At 39.9% G+C, this 19,423-nt stretch overlaps 1 protein-coding gene across 3 annotated transcripts in view; it reads right to left on the bottom strand.

Annotated features, from left to right (window-relative positions):
• The window catches only part of XRCC4 (X-ray repair cross complementing 4), a 306,485-nt gene that overhangs the window by 56,016 nt on the left and 231,046 nt on the right, over positions 1 to 19,423 (bottom strand). The window contains exon 10 of one of the 3 annotated variants that reach the window (XM_034656461.1): positions 4,075 to 5,003. The exons of the other annotated variants lie outside the window; for them this stretch is intronic. The gene's annotated coding sequence lies outside the window, so the exon portion shown is untranslated. Of the gene's footprint in view, positions 1 to 4,074; positions 5,004 to 19,423 lie in introns of those variants that run through there. 3 annotated transcript variants of the gene reach the window in all.

The following is a 19,423-nucleotide window of genomic DNA, read 5'->3' as shown; positions in this document are numbered from 1 at the left end:
TGCTTGTGACTTTTGCCCAGATGCGCATTCTTTCTTTTGGGTCTGCCTCTTGCGTGACCCTAAGGACCTCTGTGACTTTCTCACAAGCAGTGTCTTCAGCGGGTCACGTATATGTTCCTGCTGTCATCCCCTCTCTCCTGCATCAGCAGATCTTCCTCTTACTACGGCACAAGTTACAATAAACTTGTCTATGTTTGCTGTCTACACGTACTAATAATGTCCTAGCCAGGTCCAACCCACTTCACTCCAACTTCTGTCCCTGCGATACCAGGGAAAGTGCCCTTGTCATTGTCACAAACCACTTCCACATAGGCCAAAAGGTCACTTTTTCGTTCTCAGCTCACTTGCTCTCTCAGATCATCTGACATGTTGACACTTGAAATAGTTTCTTAAGTTTGTTTCCATTATACTCATGTATTTACTCATTCAGAAAGACCCAAAGAATAGAACAGTAAAAAAGACTGGGTTCTTGTGTTTATGAATGACTGTGACAGAGACAGAGAAGCAAATATGCAGTTGCAAAGGCCATGTACACTAGGTGTGCTAATGCTGTGGTGGGGAAAACAGAGTGTGAACAAGGACCTATGAGGAATGCCTAATCGGGATTCAGAAGGTCAGGGAAAGTTTTCTGAGGAAGTGACATTTAATCCAAGACTTGGAAGATGAGTAGGAATTAGTCAAAGAATGGAGTAAGTATAGTGAGTATAGTCACAAGATGGAAGAGCTAATATTAACAACTGTGATAAGGCTGGTGCTTTTCACCAATGTGGAAAGCACCAAGTAGGAATGAGATGTGGTTAAAGGTAGAAGCGAGATCACAAGTTAAGTTGGAGCTTATTGGTGTGTTAAAAGCAGAGACATACTTGGACAGGCAGTGGGGGCCCTGAAAAGGAGTGGCTCTCCTCTTTCTGTCTCAGAGATAAGGAATGAAAAAATAATGAGGACTTCTCTGTTCCTAAGAGCTTTTTCAGGAAGCATGTCTAAGTGACCCACAACACAATATGTGGAGTGTGGGGCCAACATGCTTCCAGCATGGAATCCACCTTTCTTCTAAGCAGGAAGATACTTCCCACTACAGACAGACAGAAGTCACAGCTCCAGATCCACAGCTCTGAGAACTAGGGTATCAGGGAATCTCTAACAAGAATCAGACATACAGTGACAAAGGACACATGACCTCATTGCCAAGTTTTTGGCAATGTGCTTTAAGAGGACTCTGGGTCATAAAGGGTAAGGAGTTTAGGGGAGGCAGAAGTAGCCCTGAAACAGCCNTTAGGGGAGACAGAAGTAGCCCTGAAACAGCTAAAACCTGAGTTGGGGGCTCTTGTCCTTTCACAGGATCCTGACAGGGTCTTGGCAATATATCCGGGTTTGGGATCAGCAAATCAGGCCAAGTTGGAATGAGGACAGATGAAATGTAAGAGAAGAAAAAGATCAGTTTTTTAAATCTCAGCTTTGTTGGCCTGTGCACTTTATTTTGCATTTTAATGGTGCACATCATTTTCAGTGGAGGTCTCGTTTCTTACAAGATCATTGCTTTTGCAATCTTATCTGGAACAATATGTTAAAAAGGATATATACACACACACACACACACATACACACGCACATAATGAGGAAGTGTATTTCCTTTTAAGAAATCATTTAAATTGTCAGATGTTTGTTTTATGCCAATAGTTTCCCAACACCCTTGAGATATTGTGCCTCTCTGTGCTGTCAGCAGGACAAAAATCAAAGAATTCAAATATTGTGGTCCAAGGGAACCATTTTCCTGTTTTCAAACTGAGTTTTCCAGTTTATATTCCCATTACTTATCTATTGAGGGCTCTGTCTCTCTCCATGCCGATACTCTTATGCCAACACAACCTGCCGCATGGAAAGGCCATCGGTACACTATGAACGCAGCGTATTTTACCTCAGGAAGTCATTTGGGAATTCCCAGAAAATCATCTTAAGATAGGTTAAAGGCTGAAATTTCTTCTGCAAATGAGTCCATTTGCTCTACGATTAGAACTATGGCAGGAGCAACAAGGCCGAGAGCTTGTGGATGACCGGAATTTCTGTCAGCAGAGCCTGGTCAACTCCACCACAGCGCCTTGCACAAGGGTGGCCACCTCCCTTCTGCTCTATTAGTCATCATTAGCCACGCCAGGGAGTGGTTTAACTCAGTTTACAAAAAAGAAATTGTTCTGCTACTCTCAGGGGACTTGCATCATGGCACCAGCTCTGTTGCACTGGGCATCATACTGCGCCCATCTCTCCTTCCCAGTGGTTTTGGCTGCACTGGAAGTGGCCGCGGATTACCAGTAAGAATGCTGCACCTTTAATGCAGCTCTTCTTGGGGACCAGGCACTGTGCTAAGCGCCATTTCACGTGAGCTCATTTATCTTCAGAACCACCTGTGATGTGAGAGTCTTGGCTGCATTTCAGAAATGACAAAACTGAAGTTCGGGGAGAGAAGACATTTCCCAAAGGTCACCCAGAACGGGCGTTTGAACTCAACTGTTTGACTCCTGAATCTATTCTCTTAATCTGAATCTTAAAGCTGAAATCTCTCAGTCACTGGACCAATGGCTTGCAGATTTTGTTCCCAAAGGATGAGGGGGACAAGAACTCCCGGATCCTACCCCAACTCTTCTTTTGTTGCTTTATTACTACGGTTCAGTGTAGAGCTCGCTGAATTAAGAAACCACAGCCATGTTTTAAGAACAGTTTGAAGTTCTTGCATTTGCTCTGCTCTCTCAGTAAACCAGCTCTTTACCGGACTTGGAATCCAACTGCCTGCTTTGTAGGCTGTAGTGACTGACTGAAAGAAAAGCCTGACTGATTGGCCACAAGTCTAAAATCTCGTGTTGGTAATTCTGGGTTAGATCAATGAAGGCCTGTCAAAGGGATCATATAACAAGACGAAGGGCAGCCAGTACAAGTGCACTGTCCTCCATCTTTGGCATCAATTTATTAGCCACCTTGTCACTCAGAAACGTCCCAGGAAAAGAGACATGGGCAGGTACATTTTGTTAGTGGGAAGCTTGGAAACAGTTATCACAGTGGGGACCTAGTGAAGAGATCATGAGAGATCAAGTGAGACAGATGGAGAAAAAGCGAATGAAGCAGAAATCTGAAAACAGAGAGAGCGCGCGCTCCTATTTGTTGCATATTTAAGGGGCAGCTAATCAGACTGAATTTATTACAGGCCACTCTAAGAAACCACATGCTGAGACTGGCTACAGTTTTTCCTAATGACAGTTTTACAGTTAAAAAAATAACACTGTCTTCATTCTAGAGACAGCTATCATTTCACAATTCAGAGAAAAGGTTGTAAGAATTTATTATATGGGATGGAAACTTTTGGAATCAAAGCATTATTATCTAATAGATAGAGGAAGCCCAGATAATAGAGGAGGAATGTGTATTAGCCACAAACACTCAGCATATCGTCTGCAAGGGGTTTCCTGCACTGGACTGCACTTCAAAGTTTTTGGACACCAAACGGCAAAAGCAGAGGAATCTGCCATTTTGATGCTGCAGATACCCTTTCTATTCTGGGAAAAACAACCCAATATGCCTGTCAGTTATGAATAATAAAGAAAGTAAATATCTCTGTTCTTGAAGCTAAAATAATAACCTGGATTCAGACCCTTTAAGCCCAGAGGATGGGTCTTCCATTTAGACGCATAAATCAGATTTGATTTCACAGAGTTCTCTTTCTCTGCAGATAGTTTCTGGGGTGGAGGAGAGCAGAGTCCAGGGCAGAAGCTCGTTTTTGCCATTATGTGGATTTATGCTGCTTTACAATAGCATATTACTGTTTATTGTTAGGAAGACCCTCTCAGAGCACACAGGCCTATGGTGTGTGCATGTGTGTATACAACAAATGCACATGTTGGGGAACCTGGGTGGCTCAGTCAGTTGAGCCTCTGATTCTTGATTTCGGCGCAGGTCATGATCTCCGGGGTCGTGGGCTCCGATCTGTGTGGGGCTCCGTGCACAGCAGGGAATCGGCTTCAGATTCTCTCCCTCTCCCTCTGCCCCTTCCCTTGCTCATGCTCATTCTTTTTCTCTCTCTCAAATAAATAAATTTAAAAAAAAATAAACACATGTGTTTGTTATTGTTCCCATATGTCAAGATCTTAGTATCGAAGAATCTGAAGGCTACAAGAAGGTTGGGTATGTTTGAACTGGACATTTTATAAAAGGTTTTTGATTTGGCTTGGTGCAGCTTAAAATGGACTATAGATGCCCCATACTTACTGTAATAAATGGCCCAATAGCCCTAGTTTGGGAGAAATATATTGATACTAAACCATCTGTCAGCTTAAGTATACAGGTTAAGGCTGACTCAAAGGGAGAGTGTCGGGCTTTCCTTGGAGAACTTACAGAATCATTCTGAAAAGAGATCCTGGAATATGCAACGACCCAGGAGGCAAAATTTAGGATAAGGAGAGGAGGAACGTTTTCCTTTGAGCCTCATGATGGGTGGGCTTGGAGGTGACACACAGTAGAGGAGAATCCCATTGAGGGGTGTGCAGATGTGTGTTAGATGCTATTTTTTGATAAGCTGCTTCTTGCAGTATGATCATATGTTACTGGTGACTCCCTATGGGTCTGGCCGCAGTAAATTAAATTAGAATTAAATTAGTTAGTGTGTTACACTTTCTTTGTATTATTCCCAGCCTTTCAGGTTTTCAAGTAATTGGTGTGAACAAAATGACGACTGCAGAATGACCACCAAATTTAGCAATATGGAAGTTACTAGAGAGCTTGATAAGGTCTTACTTGAAGTAAATAAGCTTGATCTGCTGTGCTACGGGAATCAAAGAGGTCTTGCTGCCCCATTTTGGGAGGAAGCAGTATAGCGGGGAGGCAATAGGGTGGGGTAGCAGCAGTTTAAGGAAACTTATTCTCAGGAGGTAAAGGAATGAGCAGTGGCCCACAGAAGGAACAAAGACCTAAGCTCTGAGCCAGATGGTTGGCAGAAATGATCAACGATGACCAGGATGCACCTGCAGAGAGAACAACCCAACGGTCACGTGAGGTGAAGGCTCAGGTCTTTATTTTGGATATTAAAAACACGGGGTCACAAACATCTCTTCGAAACAATGATTTCATTTCCTTTGGATATATACCCAGAAGTGAGATTGCTGGATCACATGGTAGTCCTATTTATAATTTTTTGAGGATCCTCCACACGGTTTCCATAATGGTTAAACCAATGTATATTCTCACCAACGATGCACAAGTTTCCTTTTCTCCACATCCTCATCAACACCTGTTATCTCCTGACTTTTTGATGACAGCCATCTAAAAGGTATGAGGTGATAGCTCATTGTGGTTTTGATTTTTATTCCCCTGAAGATCAGTGATATTGACCATCTTTTCATATCCCTTTTGAGCATCTGCATGTTTTCTTTGAAAATGTGTCTATCAGGTCCTTTTCCCATTTTAAAAAAATTAGGTTATTTGTTGTTTAAGTAAATACAAATTCCTTAGATATTTTGGAATTTAATTCCTGATTAGATATATATTTGAAAATATCTTCTCCGATTTCACAGGTTGCCTTTGCATTTTGTTGACGGTTTCCTTAGCTGTGTAAATACTTTTTAATTTGACTGGAGTCCCATTTGTTATTTTTGCTTTTGTTGCTCATGCTGTGTCAGTTCCAAAAAATCATTTCTAAGACCAATGTCAAGGAACTTACCCCTTATGTTTTCTTCTAGGGGTTTTATGGTTTTAGAGCTTACTTTAAGTTTTTAAGTCATTTTGAGTTGATTTTTATGTACGGTATAAGATAAAGAGTCCTATTTCATTCTTTTGCATGTGGCAAACCAGTTTTCCCAAGACGATTTATTGAAGAGACTATCTTTCTCTAATGAGTATTCTTGGTGTCTTCGTCGAAAATTAGTCCATTGCAGCATTATTATTCACAGCAGCCAAGATACAGAAATAAACTAATTGTCCGCCAACAGATGAATGAATAAAGAAAATGTAGTATATATACACAATGCACTATTATTTAGCCTTTAAAAAGAAGGAAATCCTGTCATTTGCAAGAATATGGATGAAACTGGAGGACCTTATAAGTAAAAGAAGCCAGACATAGAAAGATAAATATCGTATGATGTCAATTAAATGTTTAATCTTAAAAAAAAAAAGTCAAACTTATAGATAGTAACATAGAGTGGTACAATGGTAATCAGAGGCAGGGGGATGGAAGAAAAGGGAAGATATTGATCAAAGGATACAAACTTTCAGTTTTAAGATAAGTTCTAGAGAGACCTAATGCACAGTATGTGAGTATAGTTGTCAGTGATGTTGTATATTAGAAATTTGCTAAGAGAGTAACCTCAAATGTTCTCACCATACACACACACAAAGTGCTAACTAAGGGAGGTGATAAATAAGTTCATTAGTTTGGCTGTGGTAATCATTTCACAATGATACATATATATCAAAATATTATATTGTACACCTTAAATATATACAAATTTTATTTGTCAAAAATAAATAAAACTCAGAAAAAATAGTAAAGTTAATGATCTCATTTTTAGTCTTACATAGTCTTGGATATATGATTTGTACAAAGAAAAGTAAAACATGAACACTATACATTTTGAGAGTCTGATATAATTTAGACCAATCTCTCAAGTTAGATTCTGTTAAGGGTTTGTTCTACTAACACGTCAGTGAGCCCATCAACAAAATTTCCCATGCCTTATTGCTCTTGTAGTTACCATGACAAAAACTTCATCCATTAACTCAGAAAAATCTATTAGCGATCTACTGTATAGACAGCACCACTCTAGGCAAAGAAGGTAATAGGGGAGTACAAAATAGACTAAGTCCCTCTTCTAATAGTATTGGCAATCTAGTGAGAAAAGACAGTCAACAAACAAATGAACACATTATATAATATGCCAAGTTCTAATAAGTGCTATGGAAAATAATGAATCAGAGCAAGAGAAACAAGAGTGTGGCAGATAGAGAGGGAAAGGTGCTATTTTACATAGGATGGTCAGGGAAGACCTCCCTGATAACATGGAACCTGAGTAGAAACATGAAAGTAAGGGAGTGACTATGTAGTTACCTGAAGGGACAAGCATTACAGCCAGAGGAACAGCATGTTCAAGCACAGTGATAACAAGACTGTGGTTGGAACAGAGAGAGGGCAAAAGAGGGCAAGGTAGGAGGTAAAGCCAGGGAGACAGAGTTGGTTGGGGGCAAATCGTTAGAACCTTGTAAGAGATAGTAAAGATCTTGGCTTTTACTTGGGTGTGCACGATGGCACAGAAGAGTTTTGACCAGAGAAGGAACATGACCTGATTTTTAAAAAAATATTTTATTTATTTATTTGAGAGAAAGGGTGTGCATGTAAGCGGGGACAAGGGCAGAATGAGAGGGAGAGAGAGGATCTCAAGCAAATTCCACGCTGAGGACAGACGAGGGGCTCAATCCCACGACTCTGAGATCATGATCTGAACTGAAATCAAGAGTTGGATGCCCAATCGACTAGCCACCCAGATGCCCCGATCTGATATTTTTAAATGGTTACTGGCTGCTATGGGAAGAGACTGAAGGGAGACTAGTCAGGAGGGACATATATACTGCCAATAACCCAGGTAAAAGAGGATCTTGTCTTATTCTAGCTCTGAAGTTGGTAAAAAAGGAAAAAAAAAGAAAAAAAATCAGATTCTGGGTGTCTGTTGCTCAGAAATTGAATGTAGGATGTGAGAGAAATAGATGAATGAAGGATATCTCCAAAAGAGTTTTTGCCTGGGCACCTGGTTGGATAGAGTCATTAGTTATGAAATAGAAAAAGCTGGTAAAGAAATAAAGAATTTAACGTTAGATTTACCAGTTCTATTGTACATCAAGAAGAGAGGCCAAGAGGTAGTTGGCAATTTTCATTGTGTAAAGTTACTTAAAGCCATGACTAGATGAGACCACGTAGCCAACAATGTGAAGAGAAGCGGTCTGAGTACTGAACACTTTATAAAGATTGGGAAAATTAGAAGGAAGCAAAAAAGGAGTAAAGAAGGAATAGCCAGCGGAATAGGAAGAGAACCAAGAGAGAACAATGAAGCAGAGACCAAGTGTTCTAAGTTATCAGTGTCTCCGTGTGACTAAGATGAGGACAGAAATGACCAATGACTTCAGCATGGTTCAGTTAAGACCATGATTTGGAGATTTAGAGACATTCTAAATCTAGAATGGTTCACTAATGAGGTAGAATAATACCTATGTATTAATAAGTCAACTCGCGGTGAAAATTCATGAGCCTGTTAAAAAAAAAAATCATCAAAGATGACATAGTTTGTTCCTTCTAAGTCATCTGATCAAGACAGATCACCAGTGGTAGCAGAGGGCATATGCTGAGGAGTGGCGGTCTGTCTACAGTTTAATTCAGTTACTATTTGGAGCTCCTTCTAGAAAAGCGGAAAGTTGATTTATAGTTATGGGAACTAAGGGAGGAGACGCAGTTTAGCTGTTGACACAGTCTCCAACACTGAGGCCATCAGAAAGACCATCTCAATGACTATTTTTCTTAGATGATGTTAGTTATAAGGAATCCATTCACTCAGTTTTATTCTATTTAGATTTTTGTTCTTACCTTGGCACTTTGGGATAATATTTCTGAGTGCAATTGGTAGTGAGTCTACAAGATGGAGTTTCTTCTTGATAGGCACATTTCTCTAGTTTATGAATTGTGGGCCAAAAATGGAATGGTAGCTCTGAAAATAAAAGCCAGGCACAAAGAGGTTTGTTGTTAACCTTCATGAAGGGCCCTATAACAGTTAAGTGTCTCACCCTTCTGGGACTAAAGACATCATGCTTTCCCATGACCTGAAATGGAAAATCATTCCAGTGTTTCTGGGACAGCATAGAACACACACCACGTGAAGCTGTCATAAAATATTTTACTTGTTTTATCTTACTTTTTCCTCTTGCTCGTTCCCTTTATTTTGGCAGGAGGTGGGATGTGGTGACCTAAATGAGGCTTTTCCACATCTAATTTCCAGATTCAGGGACAAAAGGTTTACTCTCCTATTTAAAAACATATGAACTTCCAGAGGTTACCCAGAAAGAGTCCCACTGAAGGCAAGTGTCCTATCAGTTTTAGCATGGTCTGCAACAATTTATTGGAGTGGAATTTCCATTACCTCTTGAGCAGATTGGTCACATGAAGGAAATTTACAGTACCGTAAGTGGTATTTCCTGAGGTGATGGATCTCCCGTCTAATGGCCTCTGAGCACAAGTCTCATGAAGCATAATGCTTTTTGCATACAGACCTGTAAGTGCCCACTGCAGATTTCACCAAATAAGCCTCCTCTGCATACAAGGTTCTAAAAGTCTATGGCAGGCAATTCAAACAAAACTGTGTTCGCTTCTCTTCACTTTTTTCCTAAGCTTACACCCCTGGGTTTTTGTTAACATTTCTAAAAAGATATTTAAAACTGCACTTCAGCCACCTTGTAAAATGAAAGAGTACATTGTCCAGGCACCAAAGGTACACGTCAGTGCCTTTATCAAATTCAGGGTCCTGCTCTGCTGCACTAATTGGAACCATGTGTTGAAAATGCAAGACAGGATTTTTTCAGCTGTTTTTTAATTAAATGGAATAAAATAAGGACTAAACCTCACATTTCTTTATAAAGAGAGGCTGCTGGGTTGTTCTCTTCGCAGGACTGATAGATGATCCTGAGTGGGGATGCCGTCCCGTGTCAGGGCTCCAGGGCCATCGGCAGTCATTGTAATATTTAAGATATTCTCAAGGATTCCATGATATGATTCAGCCACATTCAGAGAATGTTATGTTGTGAATGCTTCTCTGATAAGGAGAGTAAGGGAAGTGATAGAAAACCTAATTATTTTCAAGTACACTGGAAGATTGACTCATGAAGATTCTTTTTTATATTTTTATAAAGTTCAGCCACTGCAAAAATCATCAGTGAGGTGGAAAAAGTGCCTCCTCATACACTTGCCCACTGAAATCCATGGAGAAACAGTGGCCAATGAGTGTGTGTCTACTAGAAAGACTGTGAAAAATACTGTCTTGAGTTTTCTGCTGAAACTCGAAAAACAAAATGTAATTTGATTTTTTCAAAAGTGTTATTTCTGCCACTTTATTTTGGGGAAAAGGATACTCTATACCTTTTAATTGTCCTGGGATCAAAATCCCAGGGAATAAAAGGTTAGTTCACAATGTCTCCTTTCAGGATTTAAGCCCCTCTTTCATGATGCTTTACGGTATTTCACATCCACTGAATGGCACCAGTGTATTGAACTCCATTCCCTCCCTCCTGCACAAGTTCTGCATCCAGAACTGGTACCTTTGCATAACGTGTTGAAGCCTTAGGAAGGAGATGTGAATATTGCTTCCAATAGCACAGTGGCACCTAAGCCTCCAGCAAGAGGTGTAAGACGTGAATTAATGAAGACAGCAACAACAGTTCCTCCAAAGGTGTATATAAGCCACATTCTGCCGGACATGGGAATGTCAAAACAGGGCTGGGAATTTCAAGAAAGGAGGCCAATTTCACAAGAGGTTAAAAAATCCTGAAATCACTCTCAAAGGAAATGATGAAACCACTCTTACTTGTATCAAAGCCCAAGGCCCGGGCACTAGAGAGGGGTCTCTCTGTTGTGGGCCGGCTGTGTCACTCTACCATCAGGAGTCTTTCAACTTCCAAAGATTGTTGGAAAAGTTTAATCTGTGGATATTGCTTGGTATGAAGCAGAGTTTGACAATCTTCCAGACAGGCTGGGAACAGCATCAGAGAGTTACACAACCTGCAGAGAAGTGGAAGACCTCTGGGTGCCTGTGGTTTTGCCCTTGTGTTGCCTTCAGATTGCTCTTTCAAAAGCACAAATTGCATCAGGTCACTCCCTTTCTTCTCTTAAGATCCCTCTATAGTTGTTCATTCGCATTAAAAATCAGTGAGGAGCCACGCTACCTTCTTAGCCTCATACTGCATCTTTTTTTCTCCCTTCACTCCAGCCACAAAGCACTGGTGATGCCACATTCTCCCACTCCTGTGTGTCTCACACAGGGCCAAGCGTACCTCAGCCACCTGGCAAATCCTCAGTCATCCCAGAAGTTCAGCTAAACCTTCGTCCATCTCTTCTCTTAAAGTTTCCCTTGCCCACCACCTCTTCTTCCTGTACTCTCCCAACAAAACAAGTGTAGGCTGATTCTTCCTTGTGCCCTCTGAGCTTCCTGGGCTCCTCTCTTAAAGCATTTGTCATACATCCTGACTGGCTGTGTACATGTCTGCCTCCTTCCCTGGTCTAGACTTCCGGGCACTATGAGACAAGATGGCATTACTCATTCTTATATCCCCAGTGCCTGGCATAGAGCTTGACACCAAGTGTTCAGTAAACATTGGATGACTGAATAAACACATACACATTAGGATCTGCATTCTTCTAATCACAGTTGAGAATTTCATGTAAGCTGAAGGACACAGGACAGATTCCCATGTCCTTGCACAGACCCCAAATTTCAAATTCTTGAGATGAATGATTACTGACACATAGGGTGGTAACAGTGAAAACACACATTGAGTTACTATCACTGAAAAAACTTTACTTAACAGTTGCTGATTGCAGGCAATTATGAAAGTTATTGATATCATATATGGTAGGTTAGGGCTATAACGGAAAAATCAAAGGAAGAGAGAAATGCTCTTCAGAAATGGCAATATTTTATATAGAATTCCTCAAAAAAATGCTAGTATTTGTTTTATTACATACTTTCTTTTTTCTCTCACCTTCCTCAAATGCCATCATTCTTGCAGAACATAAAATTCTTGTTAAAACAAGCAAAGCCTTTGGATGACACATCATTGATTCTGAAAATCTGTCTCCATCTCGGAAGTAACCACACTTTGAGATTTCAAACCATAAGGAAAGATAACCAGTTATTGCCAACACTGAGCTGCAATTTTATCTTTTGGGGAAGAATATGAATAAACGAATTAATGGGTAAATACATAAACATACTTAAAGCTCTGGGATATTTTTCTTTTCCCTAGATAGCACTTGGGGAGACACTTACAATGTTTTCCTCTGGAGTTCCTCCTTTTTTACACTTCAGTGGCAAATCTGCCTCCCTTCTGATGGTCATAGTATTTTTTGAGATAGGTCAATACCTTCAATTAGGTCTTGCTTTGCTTAAAAGTCATGTCATGTTTTTAACATGACATTATATATATAGTGGGGGCAGACAGTATTATTTCAACACTTAATACTAGGTACAGTGCTACATGAAAACATGTCACATGACTATTTGATAAACACATGGGATGACCAAAATTAAGAGAGAGCTAAACAGTTCTTCATAATAACAGGAACTGGGGCGAAAGCTGAGAGGGGGATGGACAGTATGGCAGGAAGTTGGACTCTAAGGTGACATGTTGCCAATGGAAAATTCAGGCAGTAGGAAAGCCAGAAGACTTTAAAGGACAGAGTCACGATACAATCAAATATAAATTGATCATTTTCTTTGAGGTAAACTACCTCTCTCTGACCCAAACCTTTAATAAATTTCACTATACACAGAGATTTCTCAGTGCATTTGTCATGGAAGTCAAAGGAAAGGAGGGGAGTTCTATAGCTGAGTTACCATGGAGCAAAGAAAAAAGAAAATCGTTTTACTGTAAAACATAAGTGAGACTCTGAACCCAGGGGAAGGAGGAATTCAGAGCAGAAATGGCTATGAAAAGAAATCCTACAGGAATTCACAAAAATCTTGGGAAAAACACGAGACTTCAGAAAGGACCAAGAATGGGGAGCTTGAGCTAATAAATTTCAGAGAGAGTCAATTTAGCTGGTATCTGGTTTTACGTAACCGTGTGCTGATCCGTTATATGCTCATTTGATAGTGTAATAGTGACACTCACGACAAGGGCTTCTATACAAGCTTCACTTATTGTGCAGCAGGCACTGTGCTAAGTGCTTTATCTCCATTAGCTTATTTAATTTTCATTGCATGGATGAGAAAACGCAAGTTCAGAGAAAATAAATATGTTGCCCAGACTCAGACAGTTAACAGGTGGCAGACATAGTGTAGAAACGTGGCTTAATCTCATTCTCAAATCCACATATGTAATTCCTACTTACTCTATTAGCAAATTCCAGCCAGAAGACACCAGATTTTTGCACCATGTATACACAAAAAGCTACTACAAATGCAAGGTTGTCAATGTATGTTATTCTATATGAGCTTTATTCATCAGCTATTGTCAAAATACCATTATATAACAAACTAGCCCGAATCTTAGTGGCTATGAATAGCAAGCTATTTTTCTCATGCTCACAGTCACCATGGTTCACTATAGTTCAGTCTATCTAGAATGGGGTCAGATGGATGGCTCTTCTAAAGGTTTCAGGGTAGTGAGCTTGACTCCAGATTAGGAATGAGTCCAGTTCTGCTCCATAACCCATCAGGGGCCCAGGTAGGAGGGACAGCAGCTACCTGGGGCATGTTTCTCTCACAGCAGAGATTAGAAGCTCCCAGAAGAAAAAACAGAAACATGTAATATCTCTTAACATCCAGGCTCAAACACTGGAATATTTTTATTTCACCCACATTTTATAGTCCAAAGCAAGTCAAAGGAGTGGTGGTGGTGGAAAGTAAATATTTACTGACAATAATTAACGTTCCAGAGTAATCTAAGTACCCCTCTGTAAACTTAGTTCCTCAGAGAGATATACTGTATCTCTTAAAGGAGCAGAACAAGATTGTTTCCAATCTTACTCAATAGAGGCTCTGAAAAACTTCAGATGAATTCCCTAAATGTTTGCAAAGCACGATGACAAAGCACACTGCTCCCATCGCCACCACCAGCATCTCGTCCTCATAGGGGATCTAGAAGTCTCACAAGTTTTTCAATCAGATCTCATATGAGAGAAAGAGAGACAGAGAACCCATTGTCATCATATAAGAATGCTACAACTTGATGGTAGTCTTTTCACTGTTTGCTAAGATCAAGAAAAATTATACTGCTTTGTATTCTTTAAAGGATTAGCATACACATTAATCTACCAATGGTGGCAACTTGACGACACCTTACACTTAAAGCTCATTTTCAAGTAAAATGTACAGTACTGTCCTATGTTGCCAAAGATCTTAGATATTTCATACTATCTCTAAAATCCATCGATGAAAAAAAAAATAAAATCCACCAGTGATTTGAAGACACATCTAATGTAGGTAAGATCTTAGTTATATATAATGGCATTTTAATTTTAAAATTTATATTATAAAAACTACATAAATTTTAATTATAAAAGGGGTTTTACTTTCCCCTCATATTCCAAAGTTCGTCTATACCAATCTAGATTAAAGCTCACTTGAAATATTCTTTTAATGGTAGTGTTAACTCATGACAACTTGTTAATTGAAGAAAATAAAACTTAATTAAATGTTCAGTGGAGAAAATATCTGATTTCCTTATTAGTTGGGTACCCCTTTTTGCTTTGCTTTAAATAACCATTTCACTAATAAGACCTCAGAAAAGGGAGCAGTAATTCTTAGAGATATGCCTGTACCGCAACCGGTTCTGCACTACAGAAGGACCTGAGGCTGCTCTGGGCCCCGGCTACTCTCCCAGTCAGTCTCACCTCTGCTCTGCTTTCTCTTTCTTCTAATCCATCTCCATTCCAACTTACATAGAGGCTTTTTCAGGGAACTCAAGTTCGGCCACGCCATGAGGATCCCATTTCTTTCCCTGATCTAGTCAGCTAGGGCTCGGGTTGGGAGGCGGGGCAGGGGCAGGAACATAAAACAAGGGTACTATATTGGACGCCCCTTGTACACCACCTCAAAATCCTCTGGGCCCCACCTCAATAGCTGCCATTTCTTTGGCAATCAGATCCAGGCAGGTTTAGCTCTACTTCAGGCAGATAACCGACCCTGTGCTGCTCTCGTCTCCTGTCTGGGGCTTCCCTGAGACTGCAGCTTTGGTCACCTGCAGGAACCTGCTATGTATTAAACAGGGCCCAAGTGAAATATATGGGAACAAGGCTTTCAAGACACCCTTTAGCAATGGAAACAGCAACCCACGGATAAATACTTCTCCCCTTGGATGTACAATCCTGAGACAACTTTCAGAAGGTAACTCAGAAGATCCTGGCGGCGTGGAGCATGTCATCCTTAGGGCTGGCCGCCTTGATACGGCATCCTTGCACTGGTTTCTCCTCCTTTCCTTTTAAATGCTTCCAGTCCAGCACTCCTGCTCCCTGAGAGCAGATTCCCAAATAAATTGCCTGTATGCAAGCCCTTATCTCAGGCTCAGTTTTCAGAGGGATGTAGAGTTAAGACAGATTCCTACAAGGGTCTTGTATGAGCAGGTTCCATAAAAATTGTCTACTCCACCTACGTATATTTGCCTAGCTGTGTTATTTCTAAGATAGTAATTAAGTTGGAGACTGTCTCTAAACCAAACATAGGTAGTTCAGGACTAACCTATGTTCCCTTTACTGAAACAGTAGTCACCAAAATTGCTCCTGCTCTTAATGAGAATAGTGCAGGCTCCAATCTCCCTCCTTTCCTGAAGAGCCAAAAGCCTTCAGGGACAAAGAGACCCTCATTCAGAAAATACAGTTCCCTGTGAGATTTTGAGATGAGAGTTTAGGATGAAGGGCCTCCAAAAGAGGGAAGAAAAATAACATATGAACAATTAAAATTTGTAATCAATCTTATTCGAATGCAGAGGAAAATGAGAAAGTGGTGATGATAGTTGGTAAATGGAATGACATGTGCATAACTAAAAGGGAGAAAGTGAGTAGAAGGTAGGCTGGAGAGTGTTTTAGGTGGACGAGATCAGAGGTGGGAGTTAGTAGATGAGAGGACAGGAGATGGATGGTCAGTTATGAAGCAAGCACAAAATGCTTGTCATGTATTTTTCAAGGTACGTTTTTCTGATTATCAAAATACGGACAAAAAACACTGCAGGCTTGCTCACAGAACACTTGCAAATGAAATCTGCCCTCCTGAAAAGCACGCATTGGAAGTTTTCAGAACAGCAGTGAAAAATTTTATTTCAAACAATAGCTAGAAATGGATAGTTTTTTTTATTACTATCATTCTCCCTTACGAATTGTGTTAATACCTATGTTTTGCATTTCCTGATGTATAGACAAATTCATGAGGTTGTTCATGAATTTAGATGCCAGCTATTTAATTTCATTTTATTAAAAATGGATTCTATAAATAACACTGAGTGCAAGAATTAAGAGACACAAAAGGAAGAGGGCTGGCTGTTTCTGGGCAGTATCTGTTGAGGACCCATTGACTGGTTTCCTTTCTCATTCCCAGATATCCGGAAAGGGCCCCACAATCTCATTTCTGGCACTATATATCTTCCCACAGAAATGTCAGCTTGAAGTATAGAGCTCAATTCTTATGTCTTTATTACATAACTTAGTTTCACACTAAATCCACCTGGCCAATATTCCTTCCAGGATGCCTTCTAACTTTTGTCTCCTTCATTCTGTGGACTCACAATTACAAACTTGAACATTAACCTCAAATCCCTACCTCCACTACCCTCTGCACTCTCTCTGATCTGGCAGATAGCTTCATCCTCAGTTCACTGTCCCCGCCCTACCAATTTCTCTTACCCTCCTAGCTGGATCTTTTATCTTCTGTGGATCTTCACCCATAACTTTTAATTCTTTGTTCTTCTCTTTATGCCACTTATCCTCCCACACCTTGATATTACAGTTCATCACAGAGTGGTTTGGGGCCCCAATCTTAACCCCTTCCATATACTTCCACTCTTTGAGAGCAGGCCCCAAATTTCACCTACTGGAACATGTAAGCTCCACAGCAACAGAGCACATGTATCACTCATTGTTGCACCTACTGCCCAAAACAGAGACTGACACAAATGCTTAACAAATATTTGGTGAATGGATGGATTTATCCTTTAATTCTTCACGTGGCCCAGTTCTGTATTTTGTGCATAACTGATCCTTTATAAACATTTGTTGAATCAAATCTACCCAATTAAGAGCTACTTGGCTCTAAAACATAGGGTCTAGTATTTTATAAATTTGAGTTATAGGTCACTAAGAAAAACTTGTCTAAAGTAGTTTCCTGACCTTTTAAAACTACATAATAAAGACATCTCTTCCTGAGACGGGACTTTTTCTTTCATGAACTTCCCTAATGAGGCCTAAGTCATACCATCTGATTATAGACCAGAGCCAAGAATTATACATTTTAAGTTGAAAAAAACTTCAAAAATGCAAACACCTTGTTTTACAACAGAGATCAAAAAAGGCCAAAAAAATCAAAAACAAAAGTCATGCTGTATTATAACTTAATTCTTGTGCCTGTTTTAGTATTTTCTTGAAACAATCTGTTTTTGAGTACAGACAACAGAAAAATGTGAGGAAAAATCGTGGCATAGAATGACCAGATATGGATATCTTAACACCAAACCTATAGGTATCTGTCTACATAACACAAAATGTAAAACTATCCCGTCAATTTCTCCACACTAGATATAAAGGAGGGAACCATAACTATGGACTTATTATGCTCTGTCCTAACCAGCTGAATCAATCTGACACACAATAATGGTTGAAAAGAGCCACTGCCCTGGAAAAATACTATCAAAATTTTGTAAATATTATGAATTTTATAGATTCTGCTGCTACAATTACTAGGAAAAACTCTTTGAACATCACTCTCTCATCTCTAGTGGGTTAATAGCCAAAACTGTTTTCTTCTTTTCTTTTACTTAAAAAAATTGTACATGTATGTGTACACACACACACACACACACACACACACAGTTGTATACTAATTTTGGTTATTCAGATGAGATGACATTATTTTGAGATTCTGGTACTTTATGTACAAATTTGGAATTTCCCCTTGGAATATTCCAAGACAAATCTCAGATTATATGAAACTCATTATTATAGTATAGTTCCTATGTAACTGAGTAGAATTTTAGACTTATCAAGTCTATAGACTTATAATTATATTTTTATATTTTACATATTTACATTTACATTTATTTTAAAGTTTTTTCTCTTAAATGGAAGCCACTACGGAAATAAAAATGCAGTAAAATTTCTATTTAAAATATTCTGTTGTTCCATTGACTTAATAAAATACTATTTCTGATATCAACAATATGTGTAATTCTTTCTCCTTCACTCTCTGATCAAGCCTACATGAATACATATTTTGCATGTATTATTTATAATTAATCATAAAAGGTACTTGAGCTTTCTCAACAATTATTCTTTTGTATCAAATCAACTGACTAAATTTCAACCTTAAGTTTATTTTCAAAACAGTCTAATAACTTAAAGAAACATTTCGAGTGCCTACTTTGTGACAGACATGCATTTATTCATTCAACAAATGCTTACTAAAAGCCTTTGTGAATCTAGTCCTATTGTAGGAACTGGAAATAAAGAGATAAAACAGATGGCCATGCCTCTGCTATGATGGGGCTTATTTCCCACTGGGAGACAGACAGAGGAAAAAATTATTCTAGGTAGTAATATGCACAGTGAAAAAACACTCCAATGAGACAGTGACTGGGAGTGTGCTCATCTTTAGAAAGGGTTTTCAGGGAAAGCACCTCCGAGGGGGTGACATTTGGTTTTAGACCTGAAAGATGAAAAGAAACCAACCATATAAAGATGAACATTCTGAGTGTATGGCCCAACAATACAATGGTTCTGAGATGTGGCCTACTTGAGGGACAGTAAAGAGCAAGGCAAGCAAAGAGAAAGGAGCAGGAAATCAAGGAGAGAGATAGGTAGAGGCGAGATCATATCAGACCTTATACGCTGTGGTAAGGAGTATGAGCTTTATTCAAAGGGCAAGGAGTAATTACCATTGGAGGGTTTCGATCCAGGCGTGAACTGATCTTACCTAAAATTAAAAAACTTCAGTTTGTCTGCATTGCAGAGCAGGAGGTGAGCAGCGAGACCAGTCAGGAGGCAGATGTAGCAGACACAGAGAGAGAAGTAGATAGAGGCAAGTGGCAATTTGGAGGTAAAAATACCAGGATGTGGGAGAAGAGGGAAGCAGAGGCACCAGGGAGGATTCCTGGGCTTCTAGCCTGGAGCTACTAGGTACGTGGTTGTGCAATCTGTTGGATGGGGAAGACTGGGGCAGAAAAAGATGGTTAACACAATCAGATCTCTGCTTTACATGTATCTAAACATCCAAATAATCACCCAAAGCAGATAGATGTACTCAGATTTTTAAGAAACTCCTTTTGTGATAAATTAATGATAAAGTAGGGGCACCTGGGTGGCACAGTGGTTAGGCGTCTGCCTTCGGCTCAGGGCGTGATCCCGGCGTCATGGGATCGAGCCCCACATCAGGCTCCTCCGCTACGAGCCTGCTTCTCCCTCTCCCACTCCCCCTGCTTGTGTTCCCTCTCT

The sequence above is a fragment of the Ailuropoda melanoleuca genome, chromosome 3 (genome assembly GCF_002007445.2).
Source record: "Ailuropoda melanoleuca isolate Jingjing chromosome 3, ASM200744v2, whole genome shotgun sequence".
NCBI classification, from domain to species: Eukaryota; Metazoa; Chordata; class Mammalia; order Carnivora; family Ursidae; genus Ailuropoda; species Ailuropoda melanoleuca.
This window is presented reverse-complemented; position numbering and strand designations above follow the sequence as displayed.